General features: G+C 34.9%; 2 protein-coding genes across 12 annotated transcripts in view; one reads left to right on the top strand and one right to left on the bottom strand.

Moving 5' to 3' along the window:
* The window catches only part of Ypel (Yippee-like), a 174021-nt gene that overhangs the window by 96567 nt on the left and 61713 nt on the right, over positions 1-15741 (top strand). The window contains exon 1 of one of the 11 annotated variants that reach the window (XM_089729458.1): positions 2630-3041. The exons of 8 other annotated variants lie outside the window; for them this stretch is intronic. The gene's annotated coding sequence lies outside the window, so the exon portion shown is untranslated. Of the gene's footprint in view, positions 1-2629; positions 3042-15741 lie in introns of those variants that run through there. 2 more of the 11 variants (XM_089729465.1, XM_089729464.1) reach the window with 2 other exon arrangements.
* Positions 1-15741, bottom strand: part of LOC149502440 (uncharacterized) — an 84737-nt gene that overhangs the window by 37577 nt on the left and 31419 nt on the right. The gene's annotated exons all lie outside the window — the stretch shown is intronic.

The following is a 15741-nucleotide window of genomic DNA, read 5'->3' as shown; positions in this document are numbered from 1 at the left end:
AATAAATATACATTAGTTTAATTCGATTTATAAAATACTAGTGGACCCGGCGAACTTTGTTCCGCCACACGGTTTGTTTCAAACACAACTGGTCAACTTCAAAATTCTACTATAAATAACCATAGAATATATTACGTTTAGCGGTCAGTTGCGTTTTGTTATTACATATCAGTTGCGTTTTGTTATACCACGTTTTATGACACGTCCCAATGGGAACGTGATAAAAAGTATCCTATGTCCTTCTCCTGGTTCTAAGCTACCTCCTCACCAATTTTCAGCCAAATCAGTTCAGCCGTTCTTGAGTTATAAATAGTGTAACTAACACGACTTTCTTTTATATATATAGATAAATGTAGAATAGGAATTGCAGCGCATAAAATAAAACCTCCAATGTTCCAAAATCTTCTATTATAATAATAATTAATAATTAACACTTTTATTACGTCTTGCTCAATTCGCCATCTTCCAATTCTCTGTCATTCTATCTGTCGTTCTCTTCTCCGTTTTTTTCCGTTTTCTCTCACTCAGATCTTAACGTTCCGTTCCACACTCTTTTCATACGTTCCGTTCTTACCGATCCTACATATATACCAGGTTCAGCGAATTAGTTTCAATGGTATCCCAGTAAAATATATTCGGAGAAACGTTCAAGATAAAATAACAAGTTTCTTTTCGTTAATATACAATTCGTGTAAGAAATATTCAAATATAAATTAAATCCCACCACGACATTTTTATATTCATACTATAAATCTACATTACTGCAACCAAGGTTATTGACCTTTAATTTAAGTACAGCAAGCTTATCGCTAATGTTTCTGGAAATATCAAAATAAGAACATAATTAATCATAAATTCGTTCCTTGCTCATTAAGTGGTAGGAAAGTATAATAGATTGCTGTTACGAACCATGAAATATATTTTATTTAGATGAGTGTGTTCTCATCGAAGCCTGTAGACACACACACACACACCCAGACACAAGCGTGAGGCCGCCATCCACACTGAACTATGAGGTCGATGTCTCAATTGTATTGTGAAACGGCTGTCTTCCCAATCGGAAAAAATTACTGCTTTGGGGTAAAAATAGGCTAGATAGTGTCACCTCATTATGGCTTAAAATATGTTCTATCAGCTATAAAATCAAATACTGTTTTATCTCAAAATACACCTATTTATCTAACAAAGTTTTCTTTAATATTCGCTGAACAAGCTCGAATACGTACTTACTGTTGTGCAAAGCTATTATTTCTACTAATTGTAATGCTACCTCTGCTTAGTAATCGCTTCTCTCATATTTCATTAAGACAGAAGATTTCGCTCAGGTACGGCTTTTGTGAAATATCATAATATTATAAAAAACTATTTCCAAAGATCACCATAGAGATCACCATCGATTGCATATTATTTAAAATTTTGTCTATTTATTATCTATGGTTTACGCTGATAGACGAGCAAGCGACTCTAATGCCAAACAATAATAATATTATGTTGTTAAAAATACATTATATTATTACGTAAAAAAATAGGTTTCAGAAAATCAAAGAAATTAATATTTTATTCGAATTTATCATCTCTGATATTTAAGACGCCATCCCAGTACCTCATGAGCGCAATTTATAACAAAAAAAAATTCATATTAATCTATCATTGAAGCCATGAACTCTGTTCAGTTCGTCTCCTTCTACGTCTGATAAATCGTGATTTTGATATTTTCACCAATAAAATGTTTTATAAATTGCTTTAAACACAAAGGAATGTTTTCGCGACGTTGATATGACGTGTCCTCGCGTTAACGAAGGTGAAAACGTAAGTCAAAACGAGACGAATGTATATTAAGAAATTAAACAACAACACTTCGCTTCGGCGAAAGCGAGGCTGGTTTTGCTTTTGACTATATTTCTAATAAGCACCTCTTCAACCACCGTAAACCATGCAATTTAATGCATTAAACTAAACTGTTGTTAGGTATTCGTCGATCGATTTTATTTTATACTAACCTTCGGGCTCCTAGAAATATTATCTGTGCAAGAGCGCGCGTGTCAATGACACGGTCCGCGTCTCGTTATTTGGACGACATTTCGTCGTAGTGTACTCGCCCCCGCAACGCCAAACATTGTTTTTTCAAATTCAGGTTCACGGCTAGATAGCTATTTGCGTTTCAGATATTATCTTCGTCACATATTCCGCTTATGTTATGGTACAAACGTGGATTTCGAACAGTCTAGACTACGATAAATCATTTCGATGTTCGCGATAAACAGTTCACACGATACTTTGTTATTATTTTATTATACGATGCTTATGACGTTTCTGCTATTCGTCACGCTATTACGCAGTTTTCACTTTTCAGTGATTGCAACTTACTAGCTAAGTGTAAATGCATAACACAAAAAAAGCTTGTCGCCTTAATTATACAATTAAATTAATAAAACCAGTTCTGGAATCAATTGTTTTTAATATAATTCATTTTTATTGATAATATTGATAATTTGTCATCATTGTTTACGTTTAATAGCGCAAAAGTTTATTATACAACTTTAATAGTAAAACTTTATCAGATGATTTACTTATTACAAAACACGCATTTTTCTTCGAAATATTATGGCGTTAATATAATAATTATTCACTATGTTTACGTGTTCATTCACACGCGTGATATTGTGAGCTGTGTGCGTGTGGCGTTGTTGCGCCTGCGCAAAACGGCTCGCGACCGATCCCTCTTTGTTTGTTGACAAGCCAAACGAACGCAACAAGCCGACAGCCGCTTCGTTCCATTTGAGACTGCTGCGATGCGATTGCTGCGACTTCGCGTCAAAACTTGGTGCGCGTAGGACGTGCGTCGCGTCTGCACTCTACTTTGTTTAGAGCTATCGTGTTATCGCATTGGCTAAATTTAGTGAAATTATTTAAATAAAAATTCGTATTTCACGCAATATACAGTGCTTAAAGTGTTGTTTTGTTGCGATCCCCGCTCTGATTTGGTTTCTACGTATATATTTCCACGTCTCAAAATAACACGCTCGCCGCTGTGCCAGAAGGTAATGGTTTTTTTGTTTTCATTTGTGTTGATGTAATGACGAATATACGTATTATTTTTAAAGAAAATATTACTTCGTGATATATCATTTGGGGAGATCGCTTTTATCTTTGAAAAGCCATTGATTTGGTCACGTATCTTATCGATATCCCCTCCATGCTTGCTTGCAGTTCGTGTAGTGCAATTTATGTCTAAAAATCGTAATTTAGTTTTAACGGGAGTGATTAAGCGTTAACAGAATTAACATTAAACTGGGTCAGGACATTTCCGAAAGTTGTGGTACAGCTTAAAAGATAATTCGCCACACGATTTCACTGCTAATAAGATGCCATTTACGGACCGTGCGAAAGACAAACACTGTCGCGGTTCACATTTTTAATGTTTCCAAGTTTCAATCACTAACCAGAAACAGTTATAATTTGTCCGACAGCCGGAGAAGGCGCGTAGCGGTACCACTCATGGCCTGGTAAAGTCTTTCGACATAACGGGAATCATTGCAATGTACCTACACAATTACTAAACCCACTTGACAATCACAACATTCGGTAAAAGCGATGATTCAGTGCGAATAACAACCGAACTGTTATAAGCAGCGTTATAATAATAATAAACACTTTTTTTTTACAACAACTATTACAATACAACATGTTGTTGTTGCGTGACCTCAATGTCGGATGGTGTCGTTAATAAATAATGATCATAATCGGATTTCGTGCCGGATTTCTTTTCGCTTTGTGCCTTAATCCGTATAATATCTATGAAACAAAACAAAGGAAAGTTCTGCCATTAATATTTCGGATTGCCGTAATACTATATTCGGTGTAATGTTTTATTAATTACAACAATTATTAGTAATTAACATACGTAATTGCACATTATTATCTCGAGTTTAATATGTAAAATACGTATCTTATAAAATAACATTTTCACCTTTGCATTTCAAACAAAAAGTAAACAGTTATACACAATAAGCACTTACCTAATTAACCTAACATGGATAAGAATATTAAGTAACAACACATAATGTATTACTGTTCTTTTAAAACTAACTTCGTTGTGTTATATTTTTCGTTGTATTTATATCGGATAGAGACATTTTTAGCTTCGTGTTAAAATGTATGAATTGGTTTAATATTTAGCAACTGGTGATCTGATCAATAAGAACAGATATTGTTTATTGTACGTATCTTCAGACAAAAAAAAGTCTTAGCAGAGAGCCTATTGTAATTTCGACAGATTGGGAATAACAGGGTCTTACAAAATGTTTTTTTTTAAGTCAAACTTTAACAATTTCGATCCTTTCCGAGAACTTCAGTTTTCTTAGCAGGTAAATAAGTTCTCGGTGAATTGATTTAGGTCATAAATAAAATTATTTGTCTCTTTTCGGGTGATTAGGTTATAGATTCCGAAATTGCAACCGAAGTAGAATTGATATTCGAATGCTTTGTCTAAACTATTTTGTGTTTTCGAATATGCATATTACTGTCGTATTTGAAGAATATGGCATAAATAGAAAATGAGGCGAGGCATTATGAATAATTAATTGATAACCTAAAATATTATTTACACGTGTAAAATGTTATAAAAAAAAAAAACAAATAACGTGCCATGTTGTGCAATAGCCAATATACATAATAACATTTTCTTGGGTTCTTAGATGGTCAAGAGTCTTAGATCTGATTAAAAATATGACTGAGTTCACTTAGTCACGTATCAAGTAAAGTAGGTATGTACTCGAAAAATCGAAATCAGTGAAATTAAAATAACAAAATATGTATTAAGTAAATAGCTATATTTTTTTTAGTAAATTTATTGCCGTTATTGAATTACTTGAAGCAGTTTTAAATTTCAACTATTATTAATATCGGCGGTTATCGTAAAGAATTATTTCATAACACCATTACGGGTATAAATTAAATTAATTAGTATGCATTTTGAATAGTAGCCTCGAAGGGCGGTTCTGGTTTCACTGTGACTGGTGGACAAACCCACAGGACAGCCTGAGAGAGTCCGCCCCAGGAAGAGCAGTGCTTTGCTGATTCTACCACCGGATCGGAATTGCGACTCACTCAAGAGATCCGTCGAGATACTCAGCGGGCACAATTATTCAATCAACGACAATTTTATTATTTTTTATTCCAACGATTATTATTTCCAACGGAATGAACGCTCTACTATTATACAGTAAATATTATGTTTCAATTATTATCGTGTCCCCTTTGTGATGAGTGAAAAGTATTCTTTACGTTGTCTGCAAATATTTATTTAGTTGTTGCTCCTAAAACCGCAGATCACAAGTTAGTTCGTACATGTTAATATTTTCTTCGGTTTTCACGAGTCGTTGACATTATTCAACAAATAATAATTTATAATAATTGGAACAAAATTACACGCGGTCATTCGGCCCCAATTTAGGATTCTCTGTGATATGAATACCAGAGACTGATCTAACATACTTATATATGTTTAAATGTATACATATATGTAGTATAGAGAAAAGAGGCAAACATATCTGTTCATCACACGAATGTTTGCCCGATGTTGGAATCGAACCCACGACCCGCGGCGCTACGGTCAAGCCCGCTAACTACTGCACCACCGTGTCTGTCAATTAATATATTTGTCCAACTAAAAATATTAGACTTTAATAGATTTCTGTAATTTGATCTTCAATTGCCGATAGACGACACCCTAGTCTTTTTTGTTATTGGTAACATCGGAAATAATAAATGCGAGATTAAACCGTAAAGCTAATTTGAATAAGGGTACCATTTCCTTAGCTAAGCACACTTTTTTTTGTGTTAAATAATAAAATCGCATTTAATAGACAAGTGTAATGGAAAAATATAATTAAATAATTTATTCTTTAACTTATATAACATCTGCCAATGAAATTAAAAACATAAAAATACTGTGTCAAGGTACCTAAGCGTCGTTGTTTACGTGTTTCACGTTTAATCTGGCCTTACATATTATCAGTTTTACAATAATTCATATAAATTTATAACGCTGTAACGCTTTTTTTAACCGAATCCCGAAAAAGTATATTTTTTTCGATCGTATCTAAGTTCTGAAGGATTTCAACATGAGAAGTGTCATTAGTGGAAGTAGTTCAATTTTTCCAGCAAGAAAGGCGTAGGTATCACACCATACAGCCTAATCTTTTATAATCTATCCTGTAAAACAATAATACGGAACGAAAACCGATATGGATGAAAGTTGAAGTTATCTGTGACTGTAATCAATTGGGATGGAAACGAGATGAGATGGGTTGAAATAACCATTATTTTACTGAGACCTCAGTAGACTTTTTGGAAGAACTGGAAGAGTAGTATCTGGCGAATTTAGTTAATTTTCCCACATTTGTGCACTTTCACAGGTGCTTTAACACTTGAATAATTACCGTTATTACCCGTTTAAACCTGATGTAACAATATATTAACCAAATAAACAACACATCTTCGCTGCTCGCGTTACACTGAAGTGCCATAGATTCGTCTCAGTTGTAAAATTTACATTGAGTATATTATAATAATATGAGTTCCGTGAAAAGAGAAACTGTATGATTTAAAGATAGAAATTGTCAAAAATATTATATGATCTAGTTTGGACCCGCAATCTGCATACAACATTTTGTTTATTTACCATCTAAGAAATATGACACAAAATAAATTAATAAATGAAATAAAAAAACGACTGCACTGAAAGCATTAACTAAAAAGCCTAAATATAGATCTAAAATATATCTCTGATACAATAATATATTACTTATATGATATAATAATTATGTATAAAGTGTTGCAAGACGAGACGAGCAAAGAAAAAAATATATATTGTATGTGATTCAAACGTCCTCGTCTTTCAAACCAGTTTACAAACTTGACAAATTAAATACTGTTATAATTATTTCGGTGACATTGATGAGTATATGTTTTTAAATAAACTTGTATAGCATAAAGGTTAGAATTATTTTTGTCACGTAAAAAGTTTTATGTATGCAAACTCCGAAATGGTGGGACCGATTTCGGTGAGATTTTCAGGAAATAGTCGAACCAGTGATCTTCAAGTTTAGCAACGATCGGCCAAGAAAGCGGGCCAGGCGACCAGGGATCTAGCTTCCAATCCCGGTCGGAGTTAGTATATGCGTTAAAGATGTTTGTCGTCCGAATCCGCATTTACGTGTTCTGGCATCACAAGTATGTTACGGGTACCTATAACCTAGGACAAAATCTTAGCTCGGTGCAGTCGAGAGTGTAAGCATTGAATAACTTTCGCTCTTTACTTCGAAGGAAATACATGGATAATCCGTTTCATTTTTATTTTTATTTATTGGTTTTATAGGTGGAAGAGTTCATAGCTCATCTGGTGTTAAGTGGTTACCGGAGCTCGTAGATATCTACAACGTAAATGCCGTCACCTATCTTGAGATAGGAGTCCTAAGGTCCCAGTTTTTACGGCACAACGGCTGCCCGACCCTTCATTAATTTATTCAGTTGATGGAGTTCGGTTCCTTAAATACAGCAATACTCAACGTTCTTGTAATTATGTGACACGTTAATGATGCAAGTACGGAGAACCGTATAGAAATAATTCGACATAGTTTTTCTTAGGGTTTCAAGCGTTTGAGGCACGGATGTGTAAATGTGCGTCGTATCTTTATGTTAATATATTAACATGGATGTCGGTTGGTAAATTTGTGATGTAGATTGTTTTTGCCTCCAGAGTTGGGCTATCTACATATGTCAGCTTAGGCCGTTCTTTAATTTTGTTTGTGAGATTAATTTTAATTTTCACCGTCCAGATGACACTTTATTAAAATTCACATTAGTGAAGTCCGGTCACGTTCAGCTGTGATTATAACTAGATGTATAAAAAACTTGTTTTTTTTTTTTTGAAAGCTCCTGTACCTACACTGGAATCCAAACATTAACTGTATCAAGCTTGAATGCAAATAGGTTAAGGTTATAAGAACTGAAATAGGATAAACATACAAACACTACGTTTTATTTTTGTCGGTGAAAAATGCCATCGTGTTAATGGACGCCTTGTTGGGTAGACTCTATTCTTCAACCTGTGTCCATCCAATGCTGAGTGTAGGTTTCTTCATATGCATTCCATTTTTTTCGGTCTTTTACCTTGCGATAGTGCTTTGTTTTTTCCTAACTAAGCTGGTGGCTGGTGGCCTATGCCAGCGTAACCCTAACGTTTAGGTGAGCTCTCGGGGCTCAAACCTGTGGGCGTTGCTAACACTATCTTGCTAACACTTAGCAAGAGCAATACTTCGCAGAATCTACCACCGGATCGGAAACGCAACGTACTGAGAAGATTCGGCGAGAAACTCAGTGGGCTCGATAGTCCTTAAGTTAGTCCCAGTTATACAATCAACCTCTGGCTTAATACTATTGTACAACTATTTTATTTTTAAATACAACCAACTTTTTCCTACATTGGACTCTCGGAATAACTATAAAAACGAAAAGTAAATTAATATATTCTAAATTTTGAAATTCAAACAAACGAATGAATTAACCTTCAAACGTTTTAGAGACTGTTTTCCGAACGTACATAATTATTTACGAATTATGCAAGAATTACATTCAAAACAAAAAAGAAACAACTATTTGTTTACACTTCGATTCAAGTTTATGTCTAACATGTTATTTAAGAGTATAGATGAAATTATCGTAAATAGATTTTGGAAGTGAAAGTTAATCTGTGGTTCTACGTTTTTTTTTTTTGGAAACTCTGTCTATGGCATATTCTTTTCATTTGACTGACTGGGTGGCGCAGTTGTTAAAGTTCCTGACTGCTGGATCGAGGGTCGCGCGTTTGTCTTTAATACGCCTGTTTGCTCTGTATCTGTTTTTTTTAAATGTTTTATAATGTAGTTATTTATTTATATCAAAATACAGTTTATCTTCGTAAAACTATAGCACAATTGAGTTGCTCTTATAAAGAGAAAAAACATTTAAAGCTATTGCTTCACCGCTATTTTTATATCTTTTTATATTTTAATATTTCAAAAAATGCTTTTATATTTCTACTGTTCCTTCTAATGTTCTAATGTTTCAATATTCGAAATTCTATTTATGTCATCTAAAGAAGAATTTTATAAATAACATATTAACCTCTTTTAAGATTAATCGTATAGAGGTTACATATATTTAAACGCTTATGGTTCGTTCGTAGTTCTCGTCATATATGGACTCTTACTGGGACCAATCGGCTACGTGTCACGTCTGCTCGATTATTTAATATTGCTTAAATTAGTGATAAACAAAAATCGTTAAAATGTTATTGTGGGTAGATGTCAAAACGCGCACACTGAAGAGTTGCATAGGACAAGTTGAAAATATTGACGCTTTAAAAGTTTTAGAGCAGTTGTCATATCTCACCTTCTATCGACTTTGAAGACAATAAAATCCTTTATATTGGTAAGACACATAGCGCTATGATCGATAATAGCGGCCGTGGTTACATCGGTTCTCAATATCGAAATAATAATATTCCACACCAGGTATATTTGTTTACTAGTAAGTGATCCATTGACGGTGCTTTTAGGCACAACAAGCACCGGTCACCGTCCTCGTCGAACCCGTCGCTTGCGAGGAAGGGCTCGATGAGCGAATTAACCCACAGACACACAGCCCACTAAGTTTCTCGGCGGAACTTCTCAGTGGGTCGCGTTTCCGATCCGGTGGTAGATTCTGCGAAGCACTGCTCTTGCTAGGGTCAGTGTTAGCAACACTCCGGTTTTAGCCCCGTGAGCTCACCTACACTCGTTAGAGCGAAGCTGAAATACCCTCTCAAGGCTATCAGCATAGGTAGGAAAAAGAAAAAGAAAAAAACTAGTAAGTACCCAATCAGGCATCTCGAAATTTAGACCACGTTTTCTTAAAAACTGTGTGCAACGTATCTTCCATCGCAGCGTGCATTCCAAATATAAAACTCTCGACCTTCCGAAACGTTTCGCTCGATAATATCCACAGAAAGTAAACGGCTACGTGCAAACATCGCGTTAATGCAAAGAACGGATCAAGTGATTCAGAACTACGTCCGTTTGTTTGGCTCGTGTCCAACGGTTTCCGTGTAAACCTCTTAAATCTCTATACGATTAATGAAACGGCTACGTTTCTCAACGCAACGCTGTACGTTTGAAAGTTTGAGATCTCGTTTTACACCATATCCATACTAATCATATTATAAACGTGTTAGTGTGTTTGTTAGTCTTTCTTTCACGTTAAAACGATAGATGGCTCGTGAGGTTTTTTTTTTAAAATTTTTTGATAAACCCATACCAAAGGTAAAATATTAATAAATAAGTTATTTGTTAAGTGAATTTATTATTATATTCCTTTTAATAATGTGTAAACTATTATATGTATATATGTTTGTATGTATGTATATGCATATGTGATTGTGTATATATACTATTTTGTGTATGTATTTGTAATTTAATATAAATTTCATTGCGCCTACCGCTGTTTACTCTGCACTACCTTTCGTTGACTTATAGAGAATGCCTTAGGCATTAAGTCCGCCAATGTAAATTTTACATGAAGTGTAATAAATATGTAAATAAATTAGACTCGTATTTAAAACATACCTACCGATTGCATTAACAATTAAATATTGTATTTAGGAAGTTCAATTAATAAACAAATACACCAGTGAAAGTAATACCTATACAAATTCAGTCAATATTTAAAACACAGTCTAATGTTATGGAATATGGCAACACCAAAGTCACAACACCTTTTCGTCACAGTCACAGTGACATTTTAAATTCCCTACCTTATCCGAAACAACAGAGAGTAAGTGAAGTCCCGACTCGTGATGAAGCTGGCAACATTCCAATTCGTTTTAAGCAAAAACATTTACATATCAATTTAAGAGGATTCGCTTCCCTTTGTCTGATGTTGATTTATTTCAATTTTAATTTTAATCTGTCTTCGGTTTGAAGGCCCAGGAAATAAATTATAAGTACTTAAAGTGAAATTACTACAAAGCGGCGTGTGTTCATTATTCTTTATTATTCAATTCATCGTTATCTGATGTGAAAGGAAATTAAATTACCAAATATTTTTTTTATTATTATTTTGGAATTAATACGGTACTTTTGCCTTAAGCCAACTACTACGAAATTAAACTGTACTGTACTGTACTGCTTAATAATATCTTTTTCTGACCATATCGAGGGTTGGTTGAACCGACATTTTTACACCTATACAGAAAAGATATTTAAAGTTTAAAATTTGGAAAAATATCATAACAAAAAACTTCTTCAGCCATTTGAATGCGGTAAACTTAATTGAAGTTTAATTAAAAACATCCAATTTGATGATACTAATACTGAATAAAATGGACCTTTAATTACAAAGGTAAATGTCCCTTAAAAAGAAATTGCCTGTCACTCGTCGATATTAATCTTTTATATATATAAAGTCAATGTTTGTATGTGCATACTCCCAAGATGACTTGAACGATTTTGATAAAATTTTCCAGAAATTTTCAAGGTGACCTGGGGGTGATTCTGTGTGAAGTTTTTTAACGAAAGGCTTCGGAGGATCAACAAAGCGGGGAGCTGTTTGTAATAAAAGAGGTGTTAAAATAGAATATTTATTACATATGTAATAAGAACACAATTCGACCTCAGGTCAATGGCGGATCCAGGGGGAGGGTCATGGGGGTCATGACCACCCCCTGAGCTGGGTCCAGGACTTAGGTGGACCACTAATTGAATACAATGATTTTATTTATATATTTTGTCACCATACAGATTTTATGTAACTACATACCTTCAATATTTAATTAATTTAATATAATATAATAACCTTGTATAATGGCAAACGTTTGGGAACGAACGCATCTAAATTTGACTATGTGACCCCCTCCTGGCGCCAAAGCTGGGTCCGCCCTTGCCTCAGGTTTCAAGGTGACGGGCGTTCACGTTGTAATAACTGGCCCCGGTCGCCGGTCGCCGCCTCATATCAAATTTACCACTTTTAAAAAGTAACAGCGAAACCATTGCACTTTAGTCGATTTAATAACAAAACCATTCGAACTACGTCTAGACAGATTTTATGAAACATTTAGTGCTTTTAGGGTATTTCACCAGAATCTTTTAACAAAGTAAATACCTTTGAATTATTCCAGTATTCGATAAGAATTCAAGATACTTAAATTTATCGTGAATATTTCAGTAATAGAATAGACGGTTTTGTTGGTTTTAGCGAGCGCAGTCTAGACTGCAGACGTGTAGTAAGTAATAAAGTTAGTGCTTCAACTTGAACCTCCCTGCCTCCTCTTGTCTACATCAATATTGAGGAGCTTATTTAATTTATAAACTACATTTATTGTATATACTGGGTGTTAGGAGACCGTTTCCGAAAACGAAGATAGACGATAGTACTATTACAGTTTTGATGATGGAGTTATTTAGACAAATGTTGTAACCGTACCATCCATGTTGTTGCCACGTACCATCCCGCTATGGAATGAGCTCCCCTCCTCGGTGTTTCCTGAGCGCTATGACATCTCCTTCTTTAAAAGAGGCTTGTGGAGAGTATTAAGCGATAGGCAGCGGCTTGGCTCTGCCCCTGGCATTGCTGAAGTCCATGGGCGACGGTAACCACTCACCATCAGGTGGGCCGTATGCTCGTCTGCCAGCAAGGGCAATAAAAAAAAAATGTATTTGTGCGATCGCGCGAGTCTGCGCCGCGCCGCGCCCGCGCGTTCATTGATCCTATTTATCAGCTGTTTTTGATTTTGTGTTTCATTGCTGGTTTTTTTTTTAGTAAAATAATGTATTTTTTATGAAACTGCCGTTTCATGTAGCTGTGCTAACATGATAGAGCGTAAATAATGCTAATAAAACGTTTTAAAATATGTTTTTTTTTTTTTAAATCAGTATCGATTTTTTCCGTCCCATCATCAAAGGTGTCATTAGTGCTATCATCTGTCTTCGTTTTCAGAAGCGGTCTCCTAACACCCAGTATAATGCTTTTATTCTGAGCATATTTTTGTTGTTGTTTGTCTTTTTGTTTGGCGCTTAGACGGTTGAACGAGGTCACGGTTCACTTTGTGTTAAGTTGTCGCCGTGCTGTAAAGCAATAATGCCTTTCGGTTTGTTAAGTGCGAGAACCGTTGTACTGTAATACTGAGCCTGTTATAAGGTAGGTGGCGGCACGACATTGTGATTACTATGAGCGTCAGTCACCACTTAAGATCGGGTGGGCCATGAGCTCAGTCATCTATATAAGCAATAAAAAAACAATTCTGTTGGTTGAACAAGATTTATTATTAATCTAATCTAATCTTTTTTTAATAATTTATTTATGTCACTGTCCACAATTTTTATTACAAACTTCAATCAATGGAATAGTCAATAGAGCTAACAAAGGTTTATTAAGTAATTTAAATAAATATGGATGTTCTTGTAAAAAAAATATGTCTACATCTGCGTTTTGATATATTCCTTCTATGTACTTACATTAATTATTCATTAGAGCAATTATTTTCTTTTGTTCTATTGAAGAATATTTTAATGTGAAAACCGCAGCTCGTCGGTGTTTTGTACGCAAACATGCTTTTGGTATTCATCGAATGAATTCATTCCCAAGTATAACGATAAAATGAAACTAGAATAATATTATGTACACATAAACGACTAGGATTCATTTTTTATTGAGAGACAATGTTTAATTTCATTTTTTTTTCTTTCTGAAATTCATATCACGTGTACTTGGATTATTACGGGTTTTTTTTTTGTAATCGCTACAGATAGACAAATGTTTTATGAGAGCTATTGCATAGTATGAGTGAATCGTTGCGGGAGGTTTTGAGAGGTAATACACATTCGACACATCACACATTCGAGATTCATTATCTAGAAGCAGCCATATTGTGTTTAACTGTACTAAAAAGGCAATTTAAAAATTATCCAATGTAATTAAACTCAGTTTCACTCGTTACTGGCCACGAATACTGCATTTTATACGAAAAATCTTAAGTATTAACAAGACAAATTGATGATTAAACCTTTAAAGAAGGTAAATTTGCTGTCCAATCACAAAATTAATTAATACGTAATACATTTTAATGTATTTAATTTGTAATTAATTTTAAAGGTCGCCTACATCTACGTGCCCAAGTTAAATATCAAAGTGCCAAAACAATTGAGGCTGAGGATTTATCTATATCTATACTAATATTATAAAGAGGAAAGATTTGTTTGTTTGTTTGTTTCGAATAGGCTCCGAAACTACTGGACCGATTTGAAAAATTCTTTTTCCATTAGAAGCCGACATTGTCCCTGATGAACATAGGCTACTTTTTTTTTTTTTTGGTTTCATGTGTGTTTTAATGTTTCCGAAGCGAAGCGAGGGCGGGTCGCTAGTATAGTTATATAAATAATAGTGAATGTTTCTTTGCTTAGTTTGTCTTGTATTCGTCCTTAATAATACGATTGTGATGAGACCTGTGATGTCGAATCGCTTTCTACAGTAGAACTTTGAACCCGGCGGCATAGCTACAGCTTCTTAAGGTGTTGGTCGAAGCTTTTCATTATTAAACTGTGCATTGACCCAAGTATGGAAACGATGATAAAAAAAACACGTGTGGCACTCGGGGACTGCCGCGGTAAAGCTATTGCATAGCATTTTTTATCAACTTATGCAATTATAATTAGACAACAATAATTAAACATTAAAACAATAATAAAATAAGACCACCCTATATTTATAAACATTAACAAAAGCAAAACATTAACTGTCCCCTTCACACTCGTAAGCTAGTCCGCGCGTGAGAGAGACGGGTAGACTTTTCACGATGCGCATGCAGTGCGACGTCACGCCGCGTGCTTATTCACAAACACTACACAAGCGCAACGTGTGAATGTGTTGAACGTGAGCTACATGGTAGGCGGAGTGGGGGTGTTAGGTTTTATTTTCGTAACGGAATTTCTTGATTCGGTCTATGTATTAGCTTAAAACTAATTATTGCCATATACTATTTCCTTCATTAATCCAAAAAAAAAAGGGTTGAAACCAGATCTTATCGTTTTGAAACAATCAGTTAGTAGTGATCAGTTAGTATTTAACATTATAATAATTTAATATCGACTTAATAGTTATTCAGATTTTTAAAAAAACCTAAATAACAAAACACCATTGACATGTCATTAGTAACACATACTCAATAAGTAATTCCGTAATAAAACCGGACCTCAGAGCAACAACGCGAATTCCGCTAAACACACAGAAGCATGAGGCAGAGTGTTAAGTTTTTTATTCGTCATATGCAAGACCTCTGCGGCAGGCATACGTATTATAACATGGTGGATGTTGGTGTAATGTTGGTTATTTTTTTCCTACCTATTCCGATAGCCTTGAGAGGCTATTTCAGCTTCACCCTAACGTATGTAGGTGAGCTCACGGGGCTCAAACCGGAGTGTTGCTAACACTGACCCTAGCAAGAGCAGTGCTTCGCAGAATCTACCACCGGATCAGAAACGCGACCCACTGAGAAGATCCGGCGAGAAACTCAGTGAGCTGTGTCTATGGGTTGTTGATGTTGGTATTGATAACCAGTACGTCCACAATGCGCTCTACCCTTTTAAATGCCAGTGTGGGCATCTATTTTGACACGTTTTTCCTTCATCGTATAAGCCGAATGCGATCATGTGTTTATGCGTAAAATAT

Source organism: Bombyx mandarina, chromosome 08 (genome assembly GCF_030267445.1).
Source record: "Bombyx mandarina strain Sakado chromosome 08, ASM3026744v2".
Lineage (NCBI taxonomy): Eukaryota > Metazoa > Arthropoda > Insecta > Lepidoptera > Bombycidae > Bombyx > Bombyx mandarina.
The sequence above is the reverse complement of the archived record's forward strand: the minus strand, read 5'-3'. Positions and strand labels throughout refer to the sequence as shown.